We start from the raw sequence: 25,359 nt of genomic DNA, 5'->3' as shown, positions 1-25,359 counted from the left end.
AACAAACAATCATATCACAAAATGCAAGGACATATAAGGGAGGGGCTACTGCAATTCAGTCTAAAGGACACAGAGAAGATGAATCAATATTTATTACTAAAAAACTCTGCTGGGAATTTCTGCACTTCAAAGGATATAGAAATTTGTCCTTGAAGAGTGAAAAAACCCTGCTTTTCTAGAACAGTGACATGACTGGAATCAAAATCCTTGTTCCAAAAATTCAGGAGTAGCCAAAATCAATACCCTTAGCATGCCTCCACAGATTCCTGTGCAGAGTCCTCATTCCAGGTATTAACTGAGAAGGCTATGCCAGAAGCAAAAGAGAAAAGAGATTACTCCAAAGCAGTCTCTAGATTTTAAAATCATCTTGAAAACAATAATCATCTTGAAAACTTTAATTGTCTGCATTACACATACAACACACGTGGAGCGTGTTGTAACTCTAAGAAGACATGGTTGGTGTTGTGTTCATTTAAACTGAATTCAATCATAACTTAACTTATTAATTTACCTTTTTCACTGCTCTTATTATTGCTAGAAACAAAGAAGTCATCATTCTTGCAGCAATTGTTTACCTGACAATAACATGGAGTGCATGAGCCCAAGACTACTATGTATTATGTCATCTTTTTGAGTTCATTGTCTTAAAGTTACCTTGAATTTTAAAGGTCAAGGAATTGTCAGGACACTGAAAGCTTTAGCCACACTAAAGCCATACTCCTAAGTGCATAGTACTGCCATACTACTGTGGCATTAACCATACTGAAATTAATCATGAGTTTAAACATGGCTGAGGTTTTACTAACACTGCCAGTGTCCTTCTGTTCCTACAAGTTCAGCTTAGCTCATTCCCAGCCCATCTCCTGATCTGTTTGCACATCGAGTAACACAATAAAAAAACTCCCTTTCTGCCTTTTCTATCAGCTCTTGTCTGTGTGCTTGAGGGGCAAAGGAAGGAGAATTTCCTCATCATTCCTACACTTGCTCTAAACCTTCATGCTGTGTGGAATAAAAAGTAGAACCCATTTTTACATTCACTTTCAATGTGTTCTGCATTTCTATTTATGGAAGCCATTCAATGTGTGCAAATACCACCTTCTTTCGAATTCTGCTGTATTTCTGTTCTGGCTGAATAATTAAAACACATAGTGATTACCCTAACTAAATACCCAAAGCTCAGTTTTGCAAAATTTTTTATATTCTGCACCTTAAATTGGTCAGTATTTAGTCCTTTTTGTCCTGTGGGCTTTGCATTTGACAATGCTTTGGGAGATCCTCTCTAATCTCCAGAATAACACCAGCAGTACCTCACTGCACTTCCTGCAAGCACTTAATCAATCTCCATATTAATTAATTTCAACTTTCTCCTTATATGGGACTTAACTGAATGGATTTTCTACCTTCCATTATTTTTAACACTAATCCTCTATTAAATTGGAGCTCCTCTAGCCATTTTGACATTCACACAGAACAGAGTTATTGTAACTCAAGTCCCTTGAAAATTATTCTCCCTTCTCTGGAATATGCACATGAGGATCCTGTATGACCTTGAGCACTCACTGGCAAACGACCTTGAACATTCTTTCTAAATCCTATACTTGGATTTAGTAAAAACATTTCTTTAGAGATTTAACTGTATTAATTTAACTGTATTACACTATCAACCTATTTATTTTTTCTTCATTTTTAAGAATCTTTGATATTAATTAGACAACAGTGTTGCTTGACACAATTTTTCTTCACTAAATAAACATATCTTATTGAATTATCCCTTTAAGTCTGATTACTAAATTATCTCAATAATGACCTACTCTTGTCTTGCAACTATGGAATAACAGTATCCTTTGAAGTTTTCTGTGTTCTTAGTAATAGGCTAAAAATGCCACAATGGAATTCTGTTTCTTATTGAAGACATTGGCTTCCACATTGCTCGTTATTTCTTTTACTAATTCATTACTAATGACTGCAGTGCTCCAGAGACCTGGTTGTACACCAGAATGTTCAGCACTATATGAAAATTGAACAAATAAAAGTTTATTCCTGCAGATAAAAATGGAAATACTGTTAAAACTAACAGATATATGTAGTGTAATATATATTATTATGTGTAACACACATAATATATAATAATGAAATATAATATTAGGTAATATATAAAATATATAATGTATTTCAATAATATGTAATACATTTCAATAATATGTATTTCAATAATATATATATACCTTTGCTCTTTTGCCTTTCATTTAATGAAGTTTTATTGCTCTGTATATTTTAGATGTTGAAGGTTTAAATTTTTTAATTATTTATTTTCAATTACTTTAATAAAAATTGCTTCATTTTAAAGTGTTGATCTGTTTCTCTTTTTCAGCAACCCCATTTACTGCCCTAAATGGAATAAGAATTGAGTAGTAATCCCATGAACTCCATTTACCAATAATTCCATGTGTCACATTTGTTTATTAACTAGTATGGTTGGGAAAAAAAATCAGTTAATCCCATCCTTGATAATATGACTTTTTTCTTTTCTTTCTACTGGAATCTACATGAAAATTGATTACTGAATAGCTCCTGATGAATTACTCTCTTCACTGTGATTTTCAATTTGTAGAGACATCAGCCCACAGGTGTCTCTAAGGTTACCCCACCAATGTCTCTCAGGGTTTTCCTGCCTTTGGTAACTCAACCCCTACAAAACCCTGTGCTAGGGAGCACAAATCTGAGGAGAGACTGCAGTGCCCAGTAATCATCACTTTAAATGTCAAACTGCTGGATTTGGTCCTTTTTTTCTTTCCTTGTCTACCCTGTAATTACAGATGATGAAAAATTAAATCACAGAAGTCACAGAACACAAGGCTTGAGAGGGCATCAAGATACCATTCCTCATCCTCTAGTCTCAAATCAGCGTAAAGTTCTGGCAGACAAGTGGAGATTTATTTATTTCTAGAGGAAAGGGGAGCCTTCAGATAGTGGCAAACCATTTTACACTACATATGCTTAGCTTACAGGGAAAGAGCAGTGCTGACACACAGACTTAAAAAAAAATAATTCTAGAAAGCAATATAAATAAGGCAAAGATTAAGCAGTTTTAAAGAAAAAACCTGCAATCATGTAGGTTAAAACACTAAATGGAATCAAGAAAATTGAGATTTTTATGCTGGGCCCTGAATTGGCAGAAAAGAACATCCCAATGCATTTTCAGTTGTTTCAGTTGTACTGCTAGAATTGATCCTGTGGTGTTTTGCATTTCACACACACACACACACACACACACACACACACACACACACACACACACACACACTATTGCCCCTTTGACACGGCAAGTTGTTGACCATATGCTTGACAGAATGGGGTACCACTCACAAGAAATCTCATCTCCTGATAAAACTATTGTTGACAGATTTAAAGGTTGTTGTTTTTTCTCTAGAGAGAGATTGTGTACAAGTAGCTGCACTGAGAGTTCTGTGTTCATTGTCTTGCAGTCACGTTCAGATCCAGCCCACTCAGCTTACAGAGAGATTTGTTCTGACTGTCACCCTGTGGATTCTGAGAGCCAAGTTTGCAGACTCTATCATTGGCATCAAACCAATAAATCTGGGAACCAAAATTTGTTACAAGGAGGACCAGCTGAAGTCTAAAGGTCTCCATGGCCATTATTTGAGGTTGAGAGCCTGACAGCAAAATTTAGTTTAAAATTCTTCAGATAACAGGGAAGTGAGAGGAGAGACCCACTTGCTGTGTGCTGCCTGTATTCCCTCCACAGCATTAGCAGACATGGAAAGTAATTCAAAAAATATTTTCAGAAAATTTAGTAGATCATGCTCGGGAGGGAAAGCAGAGATGGGAGGTGTGGGAGAGGATTATGCATCACATGTGAGTAATAACACTTCTTCCAAGTGAAGGGAAAAGCAGTTATGTAATGGAAAGTGAAAACAATCAAACCTGTAACAAATATTCATGTGAAATGTTTTCCATCTCTCTTTTTACTCGAAGATTTGGTAAGTGGGAAAAGTAATTAAGAAACTATGGAAGAGTCTGTGTCAAAATGCAATAAAAACATGGTTTGGCCATAATCTCAGAGAAGCTCACCTCAAGGAAGCTGGTGCCTGATACACTGCAGATTATCAATGATAAAGGTTTGGGGAGGTCACCTGGGTCTCTGCCACAGCATCTTCACCCATCAATACAGGGTACTGGTACACTGCAAACAGGGAACAAGCTGCCTTTCCCCAAAAAGATGTTGCTGTATTAATTAAAGAGCATTACTACAATCATTGCCTTATGAAATTTCTGAGCTTATTTTATAAGCCATGAATGGAAGCAGATCCAACACAGCCACGTAAGGGGGGAAGTGAGGGCTGTTCTTCTTGCTCAGATGTCTGGCAAAGAACATTTTGACGATGTGGACCAGCATAGCTTCATCACAGAGACTCAAAACAGGATAATGAGAACCCACTGCAGCCCCCAATTCTTCTACCACAAGCATGTTCCCTCCACATCTGGCCAAAAACTCTGTGCACAAGCAGAACTCGTGTGTGTGCTGGGCCAGAATACTGTGAAGGGCACAGATTTGACCCTCAGTGAAGAGCAGCCAGACAACCTGATGACAGGTTAGTACTTTGGGCAGATTCTAGAATTCAAGTCCCTCAGAATTTCACCCCTTGCACAGGTTTAGGCTTATGCTTTGAAGGAAAACTCCTCTTTCAGCATTGCACTCAGTGAAGCTCAATTCCAGATTTGATTCCTTCCCTGCATTTGCTGCAGCAACTCTTAGATAACACATAAGAAACAAAAGGCATGTTGTTGTACCAGGATTTTTAAGAAGTTATTCATTGCTATACTTAAGTTGGGATCTGTGAAGGAACACATGCAGCATATTTTGAGAATGTGCTATGCCAGGTTACCCTAAGTCACAGTGTGTTTAAACAACCACTTTATTCTACCATCTGGCATATGATAGGTTTCTGATAAATACGTGCCTGCGCTTTGACTGTGGGATGCACACAAGAAAAGAGACTGTATTTTTCCAAGATGTTTGTCTAAGTCTCAGACAAACAACTTTGGCATTGTACAGAAGCTTTCTGTGGGTGCAGGAATAATCACAGAATCATAGAACATTTTGGGTTGGGAGGGATCTTAAACATCATCCAGTTCCAACCTGCTGCCATGAGGGACACCTTCCACTAGAAGAGTTTGCTCAGAGCTCCAACCTGGCCTGGAACATTTCCAGGGATGAGACATCCACAGCTTCACTGGGGAACCTGTTCCAGGGCCTCACTGCTCTCACAGGAAAGAATTTCTTCCTGATATCTGATCTAACCCTACTCTCTGTCACTTTGAAGCCATTCTTCCTTGTCCTGACACTCCAGGCCCTTGAATAGTCTCTTTCCATCTTTCTTGATGGCTCCCGTCAGGTACTGGAAGGCCACAGTTAGGTCATCCCAAAGCCTTCTCTTCACCAGCCAATCCCAGTTCTCTCAGCCTTTCCTCATAGCAGTGGTGCTCCATTCCTTTAATCAACCTGGTGACCTCCTCTGGACTTGCTCCAACATGCCAATGTCCTTCCCATGTTGGGGATCCCAGAGCCTTCACTACAAATTTCCCCACCCCCAGAAGAGTGCCAGAACAGTGTGAAATTAATTCAGACTATTGTTGTGAGCCAAAGAGGAGACTGTAGCTCAAACAAACGTAGGCAAGTATAAGGCTGGATTTTTGTATAGACAAAATCAGGATCTGCCTTAGGCAGCTGACTGGTGAGTACCCCAGGGTCCCTCTTTTGGAGAAAGAGATGAGAGAGAAGGTCCAGCATTTGAGCAGCACGTCGTGCTCACCCTCCAAATGTAACCCCCAAAGTCCTCTGCCACTCCTCTACCATCTGGCTTCTCACCACTCACCTGTGTTTGCACTTTCTCTGACACAGGAGAAGGCCTTGCCCCTGGCCTGCCCCCTTCCTTCCCTCTCACACAGCAACATCTCAGGTGAGCAAAAGCTTCTGAAGCTGCAGTAGGAACAGCACATTACTGCAGAAGAGAGAGGGTACTTCGGGCAGGGATGCACAGGTAACATGGTCATTAAACTTCGTCAGTGTTCTCAGATTTATATTAAACCTACTTTTGGTCATATCTTTGACAGGGATGATTTAAGCAAAGTAAACCACTCATTTGCAACACCTGGAGAAGGAGGGAGGAGCTCCAATACCAGATGGGAAGAAGCCACAAATAAAGAAGAAAGAGATTTTTCTTCCAGAAAATGATAGACTGAGGTATAAGAGAGAGAGAAATAGTCCTGTGAGCACTGACAGCTCTCCAAACAAGCCCCCCCCCCCCCCCCCCCCAAAACCAACAGATCTCTCGTTGGGTCACAGAAACCCCAGGAACCCCTTCAACTATCCCTCTTTAATCTGCAAGTCCTGAAGTTGTGTCCCTTTTCCAGATGCTGTCATCCAATTCCCCTCAGTCATTCATCTCAGCTTTTGTCCACTCTTTCCTGCCATCAGAATTGATCATCTTATCCCCATGGATTTCCTCACTCAGCTTTGCCAACACCACTGAGAAACCCTGACCTGCCTCCAAGCTCTTTTTTACTTTCCCTAGACTATGGCAATGTTGCTGCAGTAACATGTCACTCAGTGCAGCCTGCAGAGTCTGCCCACAAACCTGGAAAATCCTTAGGGTTTTAAACTGTGAAAAGACGGAGCTCTGAGGTTGGCTGTGCAGTTCCACATTCCAGCCCACTTGTTTATGGGCAGCAGTTGTGGTATGTTTATGTTGAGCAAGTATGGGCCTTTCTGGCCAAGATGGTATCATAAGAAAACACTTCAGAGTATTTTATTTAAAATAGCTCTCTATTATACAGAATGGATCAGACAGACGGGGTCTGATTCCAGATCTACCACTTTTTGTTCTCTTTTTTTTTTTTAAACTGCAGATTCTAAAAATTTGACTCCTAAACCTTGGTCTGTATTTCAGTCTCAGCTCAGTACATGAAGCTTCCTAAAACCATAACCTCCTTATACTTCATCACTTTTGGGGTTGACAACCATATTAGATAAAATATGATGGAAAAGACCCAGCCCCACTGTTCTGTAGTTTGTGAGAATATTTCTGTATCCTATCAGGCTGTTGGCACCTTTAGTCAGACATGTCACCAGTGTTGGCCAGTGTCTGACAAAGCTTTAGAGTGAGCTACAGAGTGCAAGTAATACATGACCTCATGACTAAGATGAAAGTTAATTTGTGTTCCTGCTTAATTAGTTCTTAATTTATATCCTGAAGTGCAAGTGTTTAGCTCTCATAAAACTGCATCCATTGGAAAACAAGTAAGGGAATCCATTTTTCATACTCTGCTGCAGTTCTAGTCACTGCCATCAGCATGTTGTTTTAATAATATCTTGTAGCAGTAAGTTTTTCTTTTAAAAAGGAGGGGTTTTGTTGTTTTATTTTAGGAATAAATTCTTTACTAGGAGGGTGGTGAGGCACTGGAATATGTTGCCTAAAAAAGGGGTGAATGCTCCATCCCTGGAAGTGTCCAAGGCCAGGTTGGATGGGGCTTGGAGCAACCTGGTTTAGTGGAAGGGGTCCCTGCCGATGGCAGAGGGGTAGGAATAAAATAATCTTTAAGGTCCCTCTCAACCCAAACAACTCTATTATTCTATAAGCTCCATCAGGGCTTTTGGGGGTTTTGTGTGTGTGGAATAACATAAGGGAAAACAATGTGATAGAAGTTTTTTAAGTTTTTATTTACAGAGTACTCTGTATATCCATCAAGAAAGTAAACAGAGGACACCAATCTATTGCATCAGACTTTTTCCTACAGATCTGCCATTCTTCCTGTTATCCTTTCAAGGAATGAGCTACTTTTATCTTGTATCATCCTCTCTTTCATGAAACTTTTTCATACTGTTAATAATTTTCCCTGTCGCTTCTGGGTCCTTCCTTCTGCTTCCTCCTCGCTTAGGTGAGACAAGTGGAAGTGAGCAGTAGTTGAGGTTAGCACATTGTACCCTTCATTATTATTCTCTGAGCACTGCTGTCTGACCTTGGGAGAGTGTTATGTTGTTCAGGTTTGTACTTCTGTCATTTCCTTAAGTAGTTACAGTTATTTGTGAACACAAAACCACCGAGTTCTTCTCCTTGGCGCGCTCTGCCTCGCTTTGCTGAAGGGAACATCTTGAACTCTTCACATACGTTGACTCATTATGACGGATGAAGTAGGATGTGACATCCCACTTACAGCTCCCCAGCATAAACATTTGAAACATAATAAGAGCTCCCATCTGCCTTGTTCCTTTGCTCCCCCAAAACTGAAAGCAAAATGAAGAAACAGAGTCCCAGAATCGCAGAATCGCAGAATATGCCAAGTTGGAAGGGACCCACAAGAATCATTGAGTCCATCCCTTAGCCCTGCACAAGACCATCCTCAAGAGTCACACCATGACTGAGAGTATTGCCAAAAGCTTCTTGAACTCTGTCAAGCTTGGTGCTGTGCCCACTGCCCTGGGGAGCCTGTTCAGTGCTTGACCACCCTTTTGGGGAAAAACCTTTGCTTAATAACCCACCTAAACTTCACCTGACACAACTTCATGCCACTCCCTCAGGTCCTGTCCCTGGTCATCACAGAGCAGAGATCAGTGCCTCCCACTCCTCTTCCCCTCATGAGGAATGAGGTCTCCCCTCAGTCTCTTCCTCTCCAGCTGAACACACCAAATTCCCTCAGATGCTCCTCACATGCTTCCCCTCAAGGCCCTTCACCATCTTCATTGTCCTCCTTTGGATACTCTCCAAGAGCCTAATACCTTCCTTACATGGTGGTGCCCAAAACTGCACACAATATTCAAGGTGAGGCTGCCCCAGTGCAGAGCAGGGCAGAACAGGACAATCCCCTCCCTCTCCTGGCTGGAGATGCTTTGCCTGATGCCCCCAGAACACGGTTGGCCCTCCTGGCTCCCAGGGCACTGCTGACTCATGGCCAACTGGCCATCAACCAGGAACACCAGGGCCCTTTCCTGGCACTGCCTTCCAAGATCTCATTCCCAGTCTGTCTGTCCATCCAGGGATGCCCCATCCCAGATGCAGAATCTGTCACTTCCCCTTTTTGAACCTCACACGATTGGTGATTGTCCAGCCCTCTGATCTGTCCAGGTCTCTCTGTAGGGCCTTTCTGTTCTCATGGGACTCAACAGCTCCTCACAGTTTTATGTCATCTACAAACTTGCTCAGTATCCCTTCTAGTCCTGCGTCCAAGTCATTGATGAAGCTGTTGAAGAGCACAGGGCCTAAGATGGAGCCCTGTGGAACCCCACTGGTGACAGGTCACCAGTCTGATGTCACCCCAGTCACGATCACCCTCTATGCTTGACCCATGAGCCAGTTGCTCACCCACCACAGGATGTGTTTATTCAGCTGTGGGATGGGCAGTTTGTCCAGAAGGATCCTGGGAGAGACACTACTGAAAGCTTTACTGAAATCCAAGATTACATCAACTGGCTTCTCCTGATCAGCGAGGTGGGTTACCTTGTCATAAAAGGAAATGATGTCAGATAAGCAGGACTTTCCTCTTCTGAAGCTGTGCTGGCAGTGACCAATGACTGTGTTGTCTTTCAGGTGTTTTCAATACCTCCCAAAAAAGTCTTCCCCATAACTTTACCAGGCACTGAAGTGAGACTGACAAGTCTGTAGATTCCATGGTCCTCCTTCTTGCACTTCTTGAAAACTGGGACAACATTTACCAGCCTCCAGTCAGCTGGGACTGTTCCAGATTCCCAAGACTACTCAAAAATCATTGAGAGAGACATCAGCAGCTCTTTGAGGATTCTGGGATGAATCCCAAGAGTCTCCAGAGATTTGTAGGAATCCAGATAGAGCTTGATCCCACACAAGTTCAGAGTCAACTAGGGGTTGATTGTTCTCCAGCTCAGGGCACTGAGAACCCCTTGGTCCATCATCAGTGCTGAACAGAGTCTTTCACATCTTCATTCAGAGAACAATTACATCAGAAAGCAAGAGCATCCTCATCTTTAAGCAGGTGTAACTGAGAAGTTATGTTGCTATTATTCCAAACAAAAGCAAAATTCTTACCTATACATGGAGGGACTTGTTTGTGATATAATTTTAGGTCTGCCTGGAGACATTTTGCCCACAGGTTGGCTTAGGTTCCACACCACATGCTGCTATCTGACAGTGCAAACTGAAATTTCTCTCAAGGGAAAAAAATGGGGTGTGCTATTTCTTACCACAACGTGGCTGTAGCAGGAATATAATAATCTTTGGGGATGGAATCCATTTCTTGACCTGATTTTCTCTGTAATTAAGGAACAGCACAACAGTTCACTCAAAGTCTCGATAGGACTGCAGCATCCACGAATATTTTCACAGGTATCCCACTGTAACAGAATAAACTGTAATTTTTCCATTTCCTGTAGCTACGTCCAGACAGTGAATGCCACCCAGGGCTTTAGTTACCAGGAATGGAAAAGTAATTTGTGCCCAAAGCAACAGTGAGGGGAAAAAAAAGGTCTATAAAAATGAACTTGAAAAAATACCATTTTATGATGCTACATTTTAGGAAAAAAGCTTCCAAAACCCAACAGAGATTTAAGCCATATAATTCCAAAGTACTTCAAATGCTTTGATAGAAAAGATGTAAAGCATTATTTAAAATCAAATTCAACCTCTGTATATTTCTACAGGAATTTGACCTATTCTATTTCATTTTATTACTACTTAATAGGTCAGGGACATTTCTAAGTTATCAACTGGAAACATTATATCCTCTTAAGTAAAAGTACTGAAATAATCTATTTTTAATATTAAAAAATTATGAATATACTTTTAAGTTCATTACTAAATAATTACTAAATAATAAACTAAAATAATTACTTTTTTAAAGTGGAAACTTACTCTCAATTACATTTATATCTTGGACATGAAAAGTGAGAAAAACACATTCCTATGTGCAGGGTAACAGTTCATGTTCCTCTCATCTCATCAGAGAGTTTATCAGAATGGCTGTATTTGACCACACCAAAAGCCTGTTTGGCAAGTAAAGTCTCCCACTCATAGTGGTGGATGCCTCAGTGGAGAGTCTGCTCCTGGTGCACTGTCCCAGCAAGCCACACAGGTCCTCAGCCACAGCTGCATTGGAACTTCTCATTCAGTAGCCTTTGATGAAGGTGTATCCATGAATTGACCAAATGCTGTTTCACTCCACTTATGATCTTCAAGACCAATTACAGTTTAACATTCACGGCATCCTGTGGAAATGATCCCTACAACATCAATAAAATGGTGACTGAAAACCTACTTTTTGTTTGTGTGTGTCTTAAATCTACTACCTCATCATCTTGCTGGGTATGCCAAGTTTTGGTATTATAAGAAATATGAAAACTTATTCCCTATTCCCACTCTTCACAGCATTCATGTCCTGTTTCCCTTGTTGGTGCTGACTTCTTTTTCCAAGATAAAGCACAGCATACTTTATTCTCACTCAGTAGTCAAGCTATTCTATGTCCTTGGCCATCTTCCCTTCTCCAGACCTTTTTAATTCAGTGAAGTTCTCTTTGAGATGCCATGACCAGAATTGCAAAGTGTTCAGGATATCAATACACAAAGGAGTTTTGTACAGACACAAGGTTTTTCTTACCAGTTTGCCTTTATTTCTTCTTTCCCTGATCCAACTTGTTTTTTGAACCCTACAAACAATGAGATGATGCTTTCAGAGGATTATTCACAAGGAAAGAAAGATCTCATTTAGAGCTAGCCAACTAAATTAGAGTCTATCATGTTTCTACACTTAAAATTATTGGATATATTGGGCACAGCCCTACCCATTCTGTCACTTAAAGTAATAGGTTACCATTTGAACCAACTTTACTATCTACTGGATTACTAGTCAACAGATGCAGCAGGATCTTGGGACAGTACTTTTAACAATGTCAGGCAGCACCCATGGCCCAGATATCCAGTGACTACCCTACAGACCCAGGAAATTCAGTTTACCAACACATTACTGTGCAATTTTCTCTTGGATTCCTAATCCTGTTCCTCATAGATGTTTCAGCTTAGATTCAGCTAAATTATTGTTCAATAACAAAATTTTCAGAATAGACAATGTTGTGAATTCCCAGATATTTTCTCTCCAGATATTCTTTTCCACCCACCTCAGACCCATTTATCTGTTCACTAGCTGCACCATATGTAGAAGTTTGCAATTTAAATTTGAACTTTTATACCTGTGTGAAAAGCTATAAAATATCATGAACATGTAACACACATGAGATTAATCCTTATTTTACTAAACAGATGCATTACTTTGTGTCAAATGAAAATCTCTTGTATAAATAGCCTGTTGCGACAGATTGTTGCATAATTCATTAAAAATATATTCATTTATGCACTTGGATATTTATGGAAACCTTTTTTTAATTAATCCTTTCAATACATTCATCAAACCCTATAAAAGGTTCTTTTACCCATGGGGATCTTATTGAGAAGAGAAATTTGCAACTTCTCAATGAATCCCTTTCAAAGGAGCAATAAATCAAACAAGTTACAAGAAGATGCTTGAGGACCAACCAGTAACATTGCTTTTCCAGAACAAATCCTTTACTGGGAGGGTGGTGAGGCCCTGGCACAGGTTGCCCAGAGAAGCTGTGGCTGCCTCATCCCTGGAAGTGTCCAAGGCCAGGTTGGAGCAACTGGTCTAGTGGAAAGTGTCCCTACCTATGGCAGTGAGGTTGGAACTGGATGGTCTTTATGGTTCTTTCCAATCCAGGTCATTCTATGATTCTATTTGTACAATCTTCTGGGAAAAAAGTCTGTCCTGGAAGTAGGAAGTGGTTTTGGAGCTGCAGGTTCAACCTTGGTAAAGTGATGCTGGAGAGCACCAGGATCAGGTCAAGTCTGAACAAGAGGAGGAGATTTTCACAGATGAGGAAGGCATTGTTTCTATTTGATCTACCTAACAGATATTGGAAAAGTGTGTTTTTTTCAAGGGATAAGGGTTCCACAAACCAAGTTGATAAGCACATCCCTTGAGAAAACCACTTGGCTTATTAAAAGAGAGATGCAAACACTAAAGGAACTGGAGTATTGTGTCTACCGTGTTGTATCCCTGCCTACAAACACTGACAGATCCCTATAATTTTGACTGAAGTGTTCAAGAGCAGCTTGTTGCAGACACTTTGCATGGAAAATTGTGCCAGTAAGCAACATAAAACTGGGTGCCAGCCCAGCAGCTCCATGTGCAATGTCCAGAGACACCTCGGCAGCAGAGTACACCAACTTCCCATGTGTGTGCTGCCAAAGCGGCTTTGAGGGAGAGCTGCTGAGATGGGTGAAACCTCACTGAAGGGAGGCTGACAGAGGTAGGGAGGAAGGCAGGGTGGACAAGAGACACCGTTGCTATGGCAACACTGCCTGGAAAAGACAAAAGGGGAAACCTGCGATTAAAAGGGAATGGCTGAAATAGAGAGGAAAACGGGGCTTCCAACTCAAAGCCAGCCCAGCACAGGGTGTGCTGTGACGGGCTGACACACACCCATCACCTCAGATGACTGTGGCTGCCAGTCACCCTGTCAAGCCAGGGTTTCACTCAGCCATATGGCCAAGTGCTGTGTGCTCCTGGGCAGTCACGGGCTGGAAATGAGTTTGGGAGGGTTTGAGTGAAGTCTTTGAGTCATTTGGTGAGGATGTGCTTCCCCAACACATCAACATGTCAACAGACCCAAACAGGTCTCAGAAGCTGCTTGCCAACCCCCAACACCAAAGTAACTTTCTGTGGGAAAAAATTATAAAGTAATTTATATATATATATATACACATACATATATATATATATATGTATCTGTTGTACCTACATGAGTCAAACCTGAAGAGAAGAGTCACTAACTTGTACATGCTGTTTCTTACATGTTTATGGTAAAAACAGTTGCAGGTTGAGTAACCCTGACTTAACAACTGCATGGCACAAGAGTAATTGCCAGGATTTTATTTTTTAATTGACCTGGGCAGAGGAAACATCCTTAAAATCATCTACTTGACTTAACAGAAACCCAGAAGAGACACAAGACTGCAGATTTCTTTGGCAAAGCTGAGTCATCTGTGCAGAAACTCAAAGCTAACATTAATCTGTTGCCCAGACCAGATAGTAAAAAAAGAATTTATGACAGAAACTGACCTAAATTACAACAATTTGCAGCCCAATGTTCCCTTGTAAAATGACAATATAGAAGTAAAGCCTGTGTATTTTCTAGGGCAGTTTTCACTGGCTATATTCTGCTTCTAGCCAGAAGAGAAACCCAATTTCCTTACACAGAAAAAACCCCCAATGCAATCAGTTCTCAAGACACCACAGATTAGTACAGGCTCCTATATTATTTCTTTCTACTAAAATCAAAAAGAAAGGTGTCTAAAAGAAACCAGAAAAGGGAGACAAAGAAGTATTGTATGTGTATATGTATATATACACACACACATGTATAATCACATGTATTTCCTATGGCTGTTCACCATCTAAAATTTTCACAATACAATTTTTACAGCACATTTTCTCAACATCACTGAAAAGAATGGAAAATAACAGCCCCCTTTATAATATGGAATTGATACACAGTGAGATGAAATGAATCACTGAAGATCACTCAGGAAATCTGCACTGGAGCGAAAACCTGCATTTCTCATGTTCTTGTTCTGCACCTGAGGAAAAGGTTATTGTTCCCTCAGGCACAGGGACTCTGCAGCAATGCCATAGACATTGGGAAAACAAGGCTGCAGCAAGCACTGAAGGTTGCACAAAGAATGTGTGGAATTTTTTTGTTAGTTTTGTTTTATATTTGTCCCAGTGCTCTTTCAGAAAGTAAAATAAGTTATTCAGGCCCTGCTTTTTCATAGTCTCGAGGGTACTTGGTGTGCAGCTAAGCCATCGATTTTTGTTCTCAGTCTGTTACAGTCACATACATGCAGTAAAAGTAATTTCCTCGGGACTAATATCATTTGTTCTCCAGGGTTTTTTCTTATGAAAACTGAATTTTGAACAATCCTTATGTAACCTTTGCTATTAAGGTTAGAAGAGATTGAGATCCATTTGTGAGATGAATAAGGCATCACATTTTGCTTCTGCAAACTTTCCTGACAAAGCTCTTTATGTAAGGGAAAGAATGAGGCTTTTTCTATGTGATAAAATTTCCAGTTGAAACTAACAGATCTGTTAAATTATTTTCCCTACCTGGTTCCCATTGCACTAAAATCTCTCAATAATTTAATTTTAACTTTCACTCTAAAATTATTAATATTCAGATTTTAAGAGAACACGACTTTTCCTCTCTTAGAGCAGTATGAAATGTTTCATTGTCCTATTTATTCTACATCAGAAAAATACCTCTTAAATGTAAATTAGTTGTTATACTAGAGCTTGATAAAAGAGTATATATACAGGAATACAGGTAAGTCTTTAGCTTAAGAAAACTGACTGAAAGTTTACTTCAATCATTAAAAAATCACAGAATCATTTAGGTTGGAAAAGACCTCTGAAATAACTGACTCCAGCCTTTGACTGACCACCACCTTCTCAACTAGAACCATGGTACTAAGTGTCACATCCAGTCATTTCTTGAACAAAAATGTGCATTTGGACCATCTTTTTCCACCTTGACTGAAGTGATAATCAATTAGAAGCATTTTTAGGGGGTAACTTCTTCCAGCAAATAACTCCCTTCTAAACAAACCACATCACATTGATTGCCACTGACTTCAGGAGGGGAGGAAGAGCTGGTAGGGACAGAGTGCCATTCTCAGATTTAATGAAGAAAGCCCACCCAACCCTGAGCTAAAAAGAAAACAGCCTTCCCTCCCACTCCACCCACTCACCCACACCCTTTAAGTCTGTCATATTTTAATCCATCAGAGAGAAAAGTCTTGGGCAGGACATCTGACCTCACTGGATATTGATCCTCCAGTTGTCACCATCTCATTGTCATTGGCAAGAGCCTTTCCTCGTTAGGGTGCTGTGGTCATTATGGTGTGCAACACCACTGTGATGTGACTACAAGGCACAAAGAGCAGCTGCCTGCCAACTGCTAAGTGGGGGCCCTTCCTCTGCAGCTGGGCAGCTGCAGCACTTTGCTGTCATCAGCTGTAGTGAACTTCTGAGCACCAAGGCCTGGGGGATAATGCAGGAGGGAGCAAAGGGCAGTTGATGGTGGAGCTGGTGGAAGTGCAGCCAGAGGATGGTGGGATGGCTTCATTTAGACTTCTTTTTTTGGTTAAAAGTCAGTTTTCCTCCAAAATTCCCTTTTCATTCTTCCTGAAAAAAGAGACAACAGTCCCTGCATTTTCTTTTTATTTATATTGAACCTCTTAAAGCAGTACAACCACAAATAAATATTGATAGTGTTCAAAATGTGACTAAAAACAAATCCAAAATTCCCCTCTTTCTCCAGAAGCATGAAAACATTGTTAGTGTTAGAAATGTGACTAAAAACAAATCAAAAATTCCCCTCTTACTCCAGAAGCGTGAAAATATCCCTGAGAACCTGCACCCACCCCAGTCATTTCATGGAGCATCTCATTAGACCTGGAAGAACAGCTTTGAAAGTGGTGTTGTGTTATTTTGCTGCAGGTACCACCAAAGCTGGGATCAGTACTCAGGTCTTTGGGTACCTTGTCTCATCCCAGTGTCCAAGTTGACCTCTGTGAGGCTCATATTTCATTCAGCACACCCCATGTTCCCTTACACCATCCCATGGTACTGAAGCATCCCATGGGCACTTCCAAACACAGGAGTCCTATGAAATAAAGTTTGTTACGCCAGTTTGTGCCTGTGAAGGATTTAGGATAGAGAAAGACAATTCATGTGTAACCATTCAAAACCAAGCTTGATATCCACCTCCTTTAACCTGCATGATTCCCAGTTTCATAGAAAATAGAGACAGGAGGTGGCAGATATTGCTATGCCTGTTTGTGGGTTTTGCTGTGGGAGAAACAGGATCAGTGTGCAACAAGGAGACATCGACTGAATAATTTTTATCTACTTTGTAGGAGAATGAATGTCCTATCCAAACTGTTTGCATCCAGCAGGACCAAGAACATCAGAAGAGAAAGTACAGTACATCGTGAAACAGCTCTTTTTCCACAGGGAGCAAAGCACATTCCCAAATTACATTGGTAACAATAAACCTCTGAAATAATACAGTACATCTCTCTCCAGTGAATGGCATCATTCTGTATTCTTCAGAGCTGAGTAGAATAAAACTGCACAGAACAAAGATTTCAAGTTTCCCTTTCTGATGCTCTCAGACCTGAGCGAAAAATAATTAATTTTTCCACCTCCACAAAGGATTTTGGCAGTTTTACCATCAGTGGAACACAATAATTGCAGTAAAAAAAGAGTCAAATTCCACAGAAAAACTAATATGCAAGAAACCAGGCGGCACACAGGAGAACACCTTCTCTTTTTCATTCCAGATCAGCATGGGGAGAGGAAGCTGATGGTTTTAATTTTTAAAGAAGTGGGGGACTCTTGGTCCTTGAAAGAGGATCCCCAAGGATGTGAACTGCTATATGCAATATGAATTAAAGGCCAGATCCCATTATTTTACAGCTGGGTTAGAAAGCTTTGAGGCTCCCTAGTCTGGGGATTGTCTCTTTTTGCTGCACATGGGATGATGAATTGTTCTCCATGGCTGTGATGGTTTAGGTCTGACAACATATAGGCAATTTAGAGCCTACATCTATCAGTATATAAGGTTAAAGCCTCCCCTCTCCCTCCAGGGCTGCTTGGTTGGGACAGCAACATATCCCAGGTGCAGGCTGGTAACGCATCATTACAGCTAAAGAAGATTCTCCATTCAAGACCACCCCAATTTCAGCTTTCACAGCCTCTATTAAGAGCTTTCAGCTAAAGTTTTTTGGGCATTTCTCAGCAAAATGCAACTGACCATCCAAGAAAAAACCTCATAACTATTTACTGTGGAAATTCTAAATATTCTTATATTGAGATCCAGTAAGTTGAAACATGATGGTGAGGCAGAAGGAGGTTGACCTGCTCCAGCCTCAGTGACATGTTGCAGAGTTGAGTTTGGCTAAGGGTTAACCCCAAGAGAAGAGTGAAAATTCCAGTTCACTAATGACATATTCCATATTCCATTTGGGCAACTACCGCACGTGGGCTGAGCCTGCTCCATCTCTTTACAGATTCCTGGTGTTATGTACAATAAATCCTTCCATTGCCACTGAACAAATGTGACTCTGGGGATGGAGGTGCAGGATGAGATTTCCTCCCAAAATTACAAGCCCTCCTACTGAAATACCAGAAATAGGAGCAGAAGACAAGGGCAATATCTCTGTTTGGTTCTCAAATGTTCATTTGCCTGGAGCCTCAAAGCTTCGAGGAAAGAAAACATGCCAAATTCAAGGTCAGAAGATGAGGCATAGGAATAAAGAAATAGGCAGAAATAGGAACGGCAGGAAGCCGTGAGGCAGGAAGGACTGGGGAAGGAAAAGGGTGGAGAGATGTTGTTTGGGGCAAGCCCCAAAGATTATTTGAGCAACCTGGGCTAGTGGAAGGTGTCCCTGTTCATGGCAGCGGGGTTGGATCTAGATGATCTTTAAGGTCCCTTCCAACCCAGACTAAACTATGACGGCCCTTCACTTTCTCATTCACTCAATACCTCTGGCAAAGTGGTGTCTCCAGGCTTTCCTACATGTAGCTGCTTGAAGACTACTATTGATTTACAGCTGACTCACTTGTCTATGGGAAGGGCAGAGGAAGGATGATGAGGGGAAATATTATTTTGTAAGGTTATTTTATATTTCAAATGTTAAGTATTGTTCAGCAACACAGCCAGGAAGCCCCACCAAAGTCAGGCAAGTCGTAAAGGATTTCACCCCCTTCCAAGGAGTCTGCCTCTTACATGTGCTGAAGGGCACAGCCTGTGGAAGAATTAGTGTGCAGTTATGTAATTAAAGATTATATCATTCCACATACAGAGGGGAACTTTATTTAAAATACATACAGCTAGATCTTAATTTTGGCATCACCTAATTTTTGCAGGCCTGACCTCAGAGCCTTATAATTTTTATAACATTTTGGGGTCATGGTTGTCTTATAAATACATATGTGTATACAATTTTTCCTTCTAAAAATACATATGCATTCATTTTACTACATATATTTGTGGGCCCTGTCACAGCCATCAGAAAAATAAAAACTGTAAGGAGCAGTTGTGCTCCTCTGACAATGGTGCTTCCATAGGTGGTGCCTCCTTGCAAGAGGACCTGTTTCTGTCCTGGATTTGCCATCAGATATTAGGATTCTCTCTGGAACACATTTCATGCTTGCTCAGCAAATCCCTTTATTTTTTCTCTGGGAAGCTGCTCACAGGTACTCCATCACTCTGACATTTTTCCACCAGGATAATGATGGAGCAAACAAGCACAGGAGCTGACTCAGGAGGAAGGTGTAAGACTGCAAAGTGGCTGAGCAGAGAAGCTACTGTTTCTTTGTTTATTTATTTATTTATTTTAAATCCACACAACAGAATAACTTTGGTTTGGTTTTATTTTGCATTTTAAGCATCCCCTTTTTCCAAGGTTACAAATTACCTCAGTGCTAAACCAAAGGATAGTGTCAAATCCAACAGAGGCAAACAGCAGTCCCTGAAATGATGGCAGCAAATTAGTATTTTAAAGGTATGTAAGATGGCTGGGAACCAGCAGCAAGTGAAAGATCAGGCATGCCTGAATGTAAGTAGGCAAGGAGGAAAGGGTTGGGTGGAATTTGAGAAAGGCTTCTCTACATATTTCCAGGAAAATGCCTGAGACAGTAAACAATTAAATAAACAAAAACAATATCTAGAGAGCTTTGACTTGTATTTTTATACCATAGGTGAACTTGTTAATGTATTACACATTGCAAAGTGACTCAGCTTTGCATATGTTCATTTTTATCTCCTCACTCTGATGTACAATATCTGTCAGAACTTGAGTACAAGCTTGCTGTCCCATTTTAGGAATGGAAGAAAAGTCCTAGTGTTCACCAAGTCATCAGACTTCAAATTTTCCCCAGGGTCATATTCTCCCCTCTCTGCCTCAGAGAGCTTTGCCAACTTCCAAAAAAACTCATTACTTTTACTTGGCAACTGATATTTCTTTCATCACATTGATAGTTTTACTTTCTTTTGAACAAAGAGACCTATGTGATTTATATTATATGAATGCAAATGGTAAATTAACATCTCATTAAGATCTAGCAAGGTTTATGGCATTGTGGCGTACTTTGCTTACATGGCCCTTGATTTTGATCATTTTCTTGTAGCTACCACATTATTTCTTAGTCACTGCATAAGAAATCTAAAAAAGTACCTTTCAATAACCTCCACTACTCCAATGAAGCTTGAGCAGCTTCATGGCACAGAGAAAATGAAAGGAAACATAATTATAATGCTACTGCTAATGTAACTCTACAGGGCAAAAATTTCAGAAGCACTTCTATGCTTTAATTCAAGCTCACTTTTGTATAAATAAAGTTTTAAGTGGTCCCCAAAGAGAGAGGAAAAATGAATCATTTGAATCCACAGCTTGTCAGACAAATCACTCAGTTTGGATGTGGAACAGCAATCCAAGCCATTTCTCCATCAAGTTTATCACCTCTATAAGGGACCAAAACAAACTGTGACTCTAAATGTCCTAAAGCAATGGGAAGTTTAATACCTATAGCTGACCCTAAACTGGAATCTGACCAAGTCTCAGGTCTGCAGATGTTACAAAGTCTTGCATAAATTCCCAGAGACACAGAGTAATGGAAGAGGGAAGGGAACTCAGGAGGTACCTGCTCCAACCTCCACCTCCTCAGGCAGGTCCAACATCAATATCAGGATCTGGTCCAGCTGAGTGCCCAATCTTATAAATGTCACACTGCAGGTAGTCAGGAGTATTCAAACTAATCCATTACTCCACCGTCCTGAATTCTCCTGCCTCTGGGTGCCAGCTTTTAGCACGAGTATTGTGGTGGGAAGGCTCCATTTTGGCACAGGAGGAAACAGCTTGTACTGGACTTGAAATCTGGGCTGCAGTATTTGCCTTCATTGACTAAAGTATCACATCAGAAAAGCTTTCTCCGAGGGCTGTACCACAGAGGAAACAATTACTTGAGGCAAAAAAAAAAAAAATAACCCAAAAACCAAGAGGCACCTCAGAGTTCCTCACACAGTGGTGATTAAAACATATTGGCAAAGCTGAGCTCAGCTAAGGTCAAAAGCAGAGCTCCTGTTACCTGCAATTAATCACCAAAAGACCCTTTCATCCCAATTCTGCTCCTACTGACAGAAAAGGCAAAGTCCTTGCTGCCTTTGGTGACCCAGAATCAAACCTTTCAAAAGCAACTTGGGTGGAGTGATGGGGGACTCTGTTCTTTCACATCTCTCTGTGTATTTCTACTTTCACATCGGAGCAACCTTTTATGGCCAAAATATAAATCCCTGAAAAATAAGGTTTTTTGTGAAATCGTTGACAGACTGTTAAGTAGAGTGCCACAAACAGCACTGCTGTAATGATTAGTTGAACAGGCTGATTACACTGGGCTTCTGTGCTCTCAGCAATGGCAAAAACTCATTTGATTTTCAATACCGCAACACTCTTGAATCAATATTTTGTATTATGTATTCCATTTGAAGTACTTGTATAAAGAGTACAGTATTATTTCACCTTAATATTTTATTTTTAGAGCTCGTGTAGCATAATTAAGCACATTTTATGTAGGTTTGGCACAGAGTTGAACAACAGATAGAATTTACCTGGTTGCTTTACAGTTGGATCTGCAGTCAGAGCCATATATGTGTATGTTGGCACTTGTGAAAATGCACGTCTCTAATTGCACTTCCTGATGCTTATCTCAGATCCATGACCTATGCTTTTGTGTGCCTTTTCCTTCTGGATGCCTACCCAGAGACACCTTTAGGAGGAATAATTTCCAGGATGCATTGAGCATTGCCCATAGGGGCATGCAGCCACAGAGATATTGAAACTCAGGAGTCATTTTTTAAAGGTTAGGTCATATCACAGATCTCTCTTTGTTCATCTCCCTGTGCAGTAACTAGTCTGCATGGAAGGCAGAAATACAAAGCTGGAATCTGCCTCATCACTTCAAATTTAAAGAAGCTCCTTTTAATCAGCAACACTATAGTCCCTGCAGCCCTAGCTGTATAATGTCACCCAGCCAGCACAAAAAGAACAATCACCATGGCAGTGGAGGGTCCTGGGGGTTCTCTTAAGCACAAAGCAACTCTGCTTCCTTCTTAAAGAAATTACTTATTCCATTTCAGGTAAACTGGCCCTGAGCCAATATATAAGCTCTTGACTTTAAAGGAGCCTTGCCAGAAAGGACAGTTCCTGTTGCTGCCTGTCACCTGAACTTTCTATTGACTGGAAGGCAACTCTGTGCCGGAGTGGCCTTTGGTGACCTGAGGGACCTTCAGCACAGGGTCAGAAAACAACTGAAAGGTCTGGGCAAGCAGGACCAGCACTGGAAAAGTCCCTGGGTGAAGTGCAAAGTGTGACCCATGCAGACATGACTCCAGGGAACCTAATAAAGGCCATCTGTAAGTCAAATGAGGGGTGGCTGAGGGAGCTGGGGGTGTTTAGCCTGGAGAAAAGGAGACTCAGGAGATGTCTCTGCTCCCTGCCTGAAAGGAGGTTGTAGTAAGGTGAGGGTCGACCTCTTCTCCCAGGCTACAAGTGACAGGATTAGAGGAAATGGTCTCAGGCTGCACCAGGGGAGGTTCAAGGTTGAACATCAGGGAGAATTTTTCACTCAAAGGTTGGCCAAGAATCGGAAGGGCTGCCCAGGGAGGTGGTGGAGTCCCCATCTCTGAAGATGTCCAAGGAAGGACTGGCCGTGGACAGTGCTCTGGGCTGAGGGACAAGGTGGGAATTGGGCACAGGTTGGACTAGATTATCTTGGAGGTCTTTTCCAGCATAAAGATCCTGTGATTCTGGGACCTGAAAGGCTCACACAGATTCAAAGTCTGTGTCTGTCACCACTGTTTGAGATTTATTGAAGTGTAACATCTCTGAGTGTGTCTGACCTGTCCAGGCAGGGAGAGAAGCCTCATTCATGGAGGGGGCTGTTTATTTTCCTTTTCAAACCACTGATGGTGTTACTGGCACCATGGAAAGCAGTCAGGGCAGCTGAGTTCACTGCTGTCTTATGGATTTTGGTGAAAGCATTAAGCTCCAGGACAGTGAATGGGTTTTCAAGAAGAGGCATTTCTGTCGGAGCCACACAGAGGCTCACTAACATATACAGATTTTTATTTTGAGGAAACAGCATTAAATTTATGAATATCACCCCAGAGTGCAATATCTAAATACCTTATTTGCAAGAAACTCCTTGGCTGAATAAAACCCTGAATTCAGTGGGAGTTTTGCCACTGACTTCAATAGGGGAGGATTTTACTGGTTTTATCTCCTGGGAAGGAGAAAAAAGGAAAATCCAAGAACATAAGCCAGCTAAATAGTGATTACCTAAAAACACTAAGTAAAAAAACCCACCACACTTGGCAAAAATCAAACAAAATTTCTGCATTACCAAAGGGACTGAAAACTGTTAAAGCAAATTCTCATGCCTGTTCATTTATACCAGGATCAGCTTACAGTTTTCTCCAGGCAGTGATTAAACAAACTGCAGTTTTCCTCCATTTTCCTTGGCTGTTATAAACAAATGATAGTATAAGTGAGCTTAGAAAAGTGCAGAGCACTGAAAATGATAAAGAATATGTCTTGTCAGCAAAGGGCTAGATTCAGGATCACACTGAAGCATATGCCTAGAGATATTTTGACTTTTATGGTTTCACCACCTGCTTAAAACACTTGCTCAAATGAGGTTCCTGCTTAGAAAAGGTTTCCTAAATCGGGACAAAAGCATTTTGAAAATACCCTTTTTAATAGTAACAACTGATTTCAGGCTTCTCAAGGCCAACCCAGTTCTGGGGTTTCTTGGGAGCTCTTTCACTGCTTTGAGATGCAACTGGAACATGTAAAATGTTACTGCATGACAGTCTGAAAGTGCTAAAGGACCACTGAAATCTCTGATCTGCTACAAAATACAAAGTCATAAGTCAAGCTGGAGCTACCCGAGTAGGGACAAATGGATTGAGACTTTAAGATACAATAGACATGTTTTCTAAGTACTGTACATAAAAACACTATCCTGTTAGAGAAGTCCCCATTCCTAAGTCACAAAAAACAGTATGGCAAGAACTTGTAGAAACTCCAAAGAAAATTTTCCCAATATCTCATGTGCATTTCAAGACTGAATAAGGGAACTTGTAACACGGTTCCCTCATGTGAGCAGGATGATATAGAATGTCCTTTGACTGCTGGACTTGAAGAAATCCACAGGGTACTGGGTCTGAGAGGCACCTACACACCACCCTTGGTAATTAACTCAGGAATTTACCATGTTGTGATCATAGAAACCAATGGGCTTCCATGGTACCCATGGCACCCATGTCTCCATCAAGGTCTTGGTGTATCCTGAGTGTCAAAAACACTGTAAAGATACATTATTTTTAAAAATTTGGTAGGCGGTGGCCCCATTGGTGTTGAATTTTACAGTCCTGTGAGCATTGGCTTGGGACTTTTCCAGGTGTCAGGCAATTCAGAGGTTTGTTTTACCATTTTCTCTGTCATTATATCAGGAATTCTCTGCTGCCTGAGGTTGACAGCACATCCCAGAGTCAGAGTGACAGCTGCAAGTCAGTACCTGCAAACTCCCTCAGGCAGGCGCAGCTCTCTCACCTCTGGATGACAAGACCTTGACTTTTTAAAAATAAGGTGTCATAAATGAAGGAACCAATGGAAGGGTCAACACCCTTGCAGAAGTTTAGGGTTTGTGATGGGATGGCACAGGCTGGCCCAGAAGTTGCCAGACATGGGAAGAAAGGGACAGAGCTTTCTGTGAGGTCTCTGGTCACCGGCTAGAATTAGTCCCAGGCTTGGAAGGGAGTTGTTCTATGTGTTTTTTAGTTTGATGTGTGTGAAAAACACCCACAAAACCTCCCAGCATCCTGTTCATGATACATATTTGAGCTGAATATTATTCTATGCATTAACAGAAATTGCATTACTAGGGAAAACTTCACCTCTCTCTTGTGCAGTTTGTACAATTTGTGCCATTATACTTGCATTGACCAATCCTAAATTGCAGTGCCTGGCCCATGAGTTGAAACTCAGTGATATCTTGACCTAGTGTTCAAAGTCAAGAATAGGGTCATTATCTCACAATTAAGGTCAACAAGAGCTTCTTCATAACTTGGCTCAAGAGGCTGTTGCAAATTAACAGACTCTTAACTGCAAAATAAAC

The sequence above is a fragment of the Pithys albifrons genome, chromosome 1, assembly GCF_047495875.1.
Source record: "Pithys albifrons albifrons isolate INPA30051 chromosome 1, PitAlb_v1, whole genome shotgun sequence".
Lineage (NCBI taxonomy): Eukaryota > Metazoa > Chordata > Aves > Passeriformes > Thamnophilidae > Pithys > Pithys albifrons.
This window is presented reverse-complemented; position numbering follows the sequence as displayed.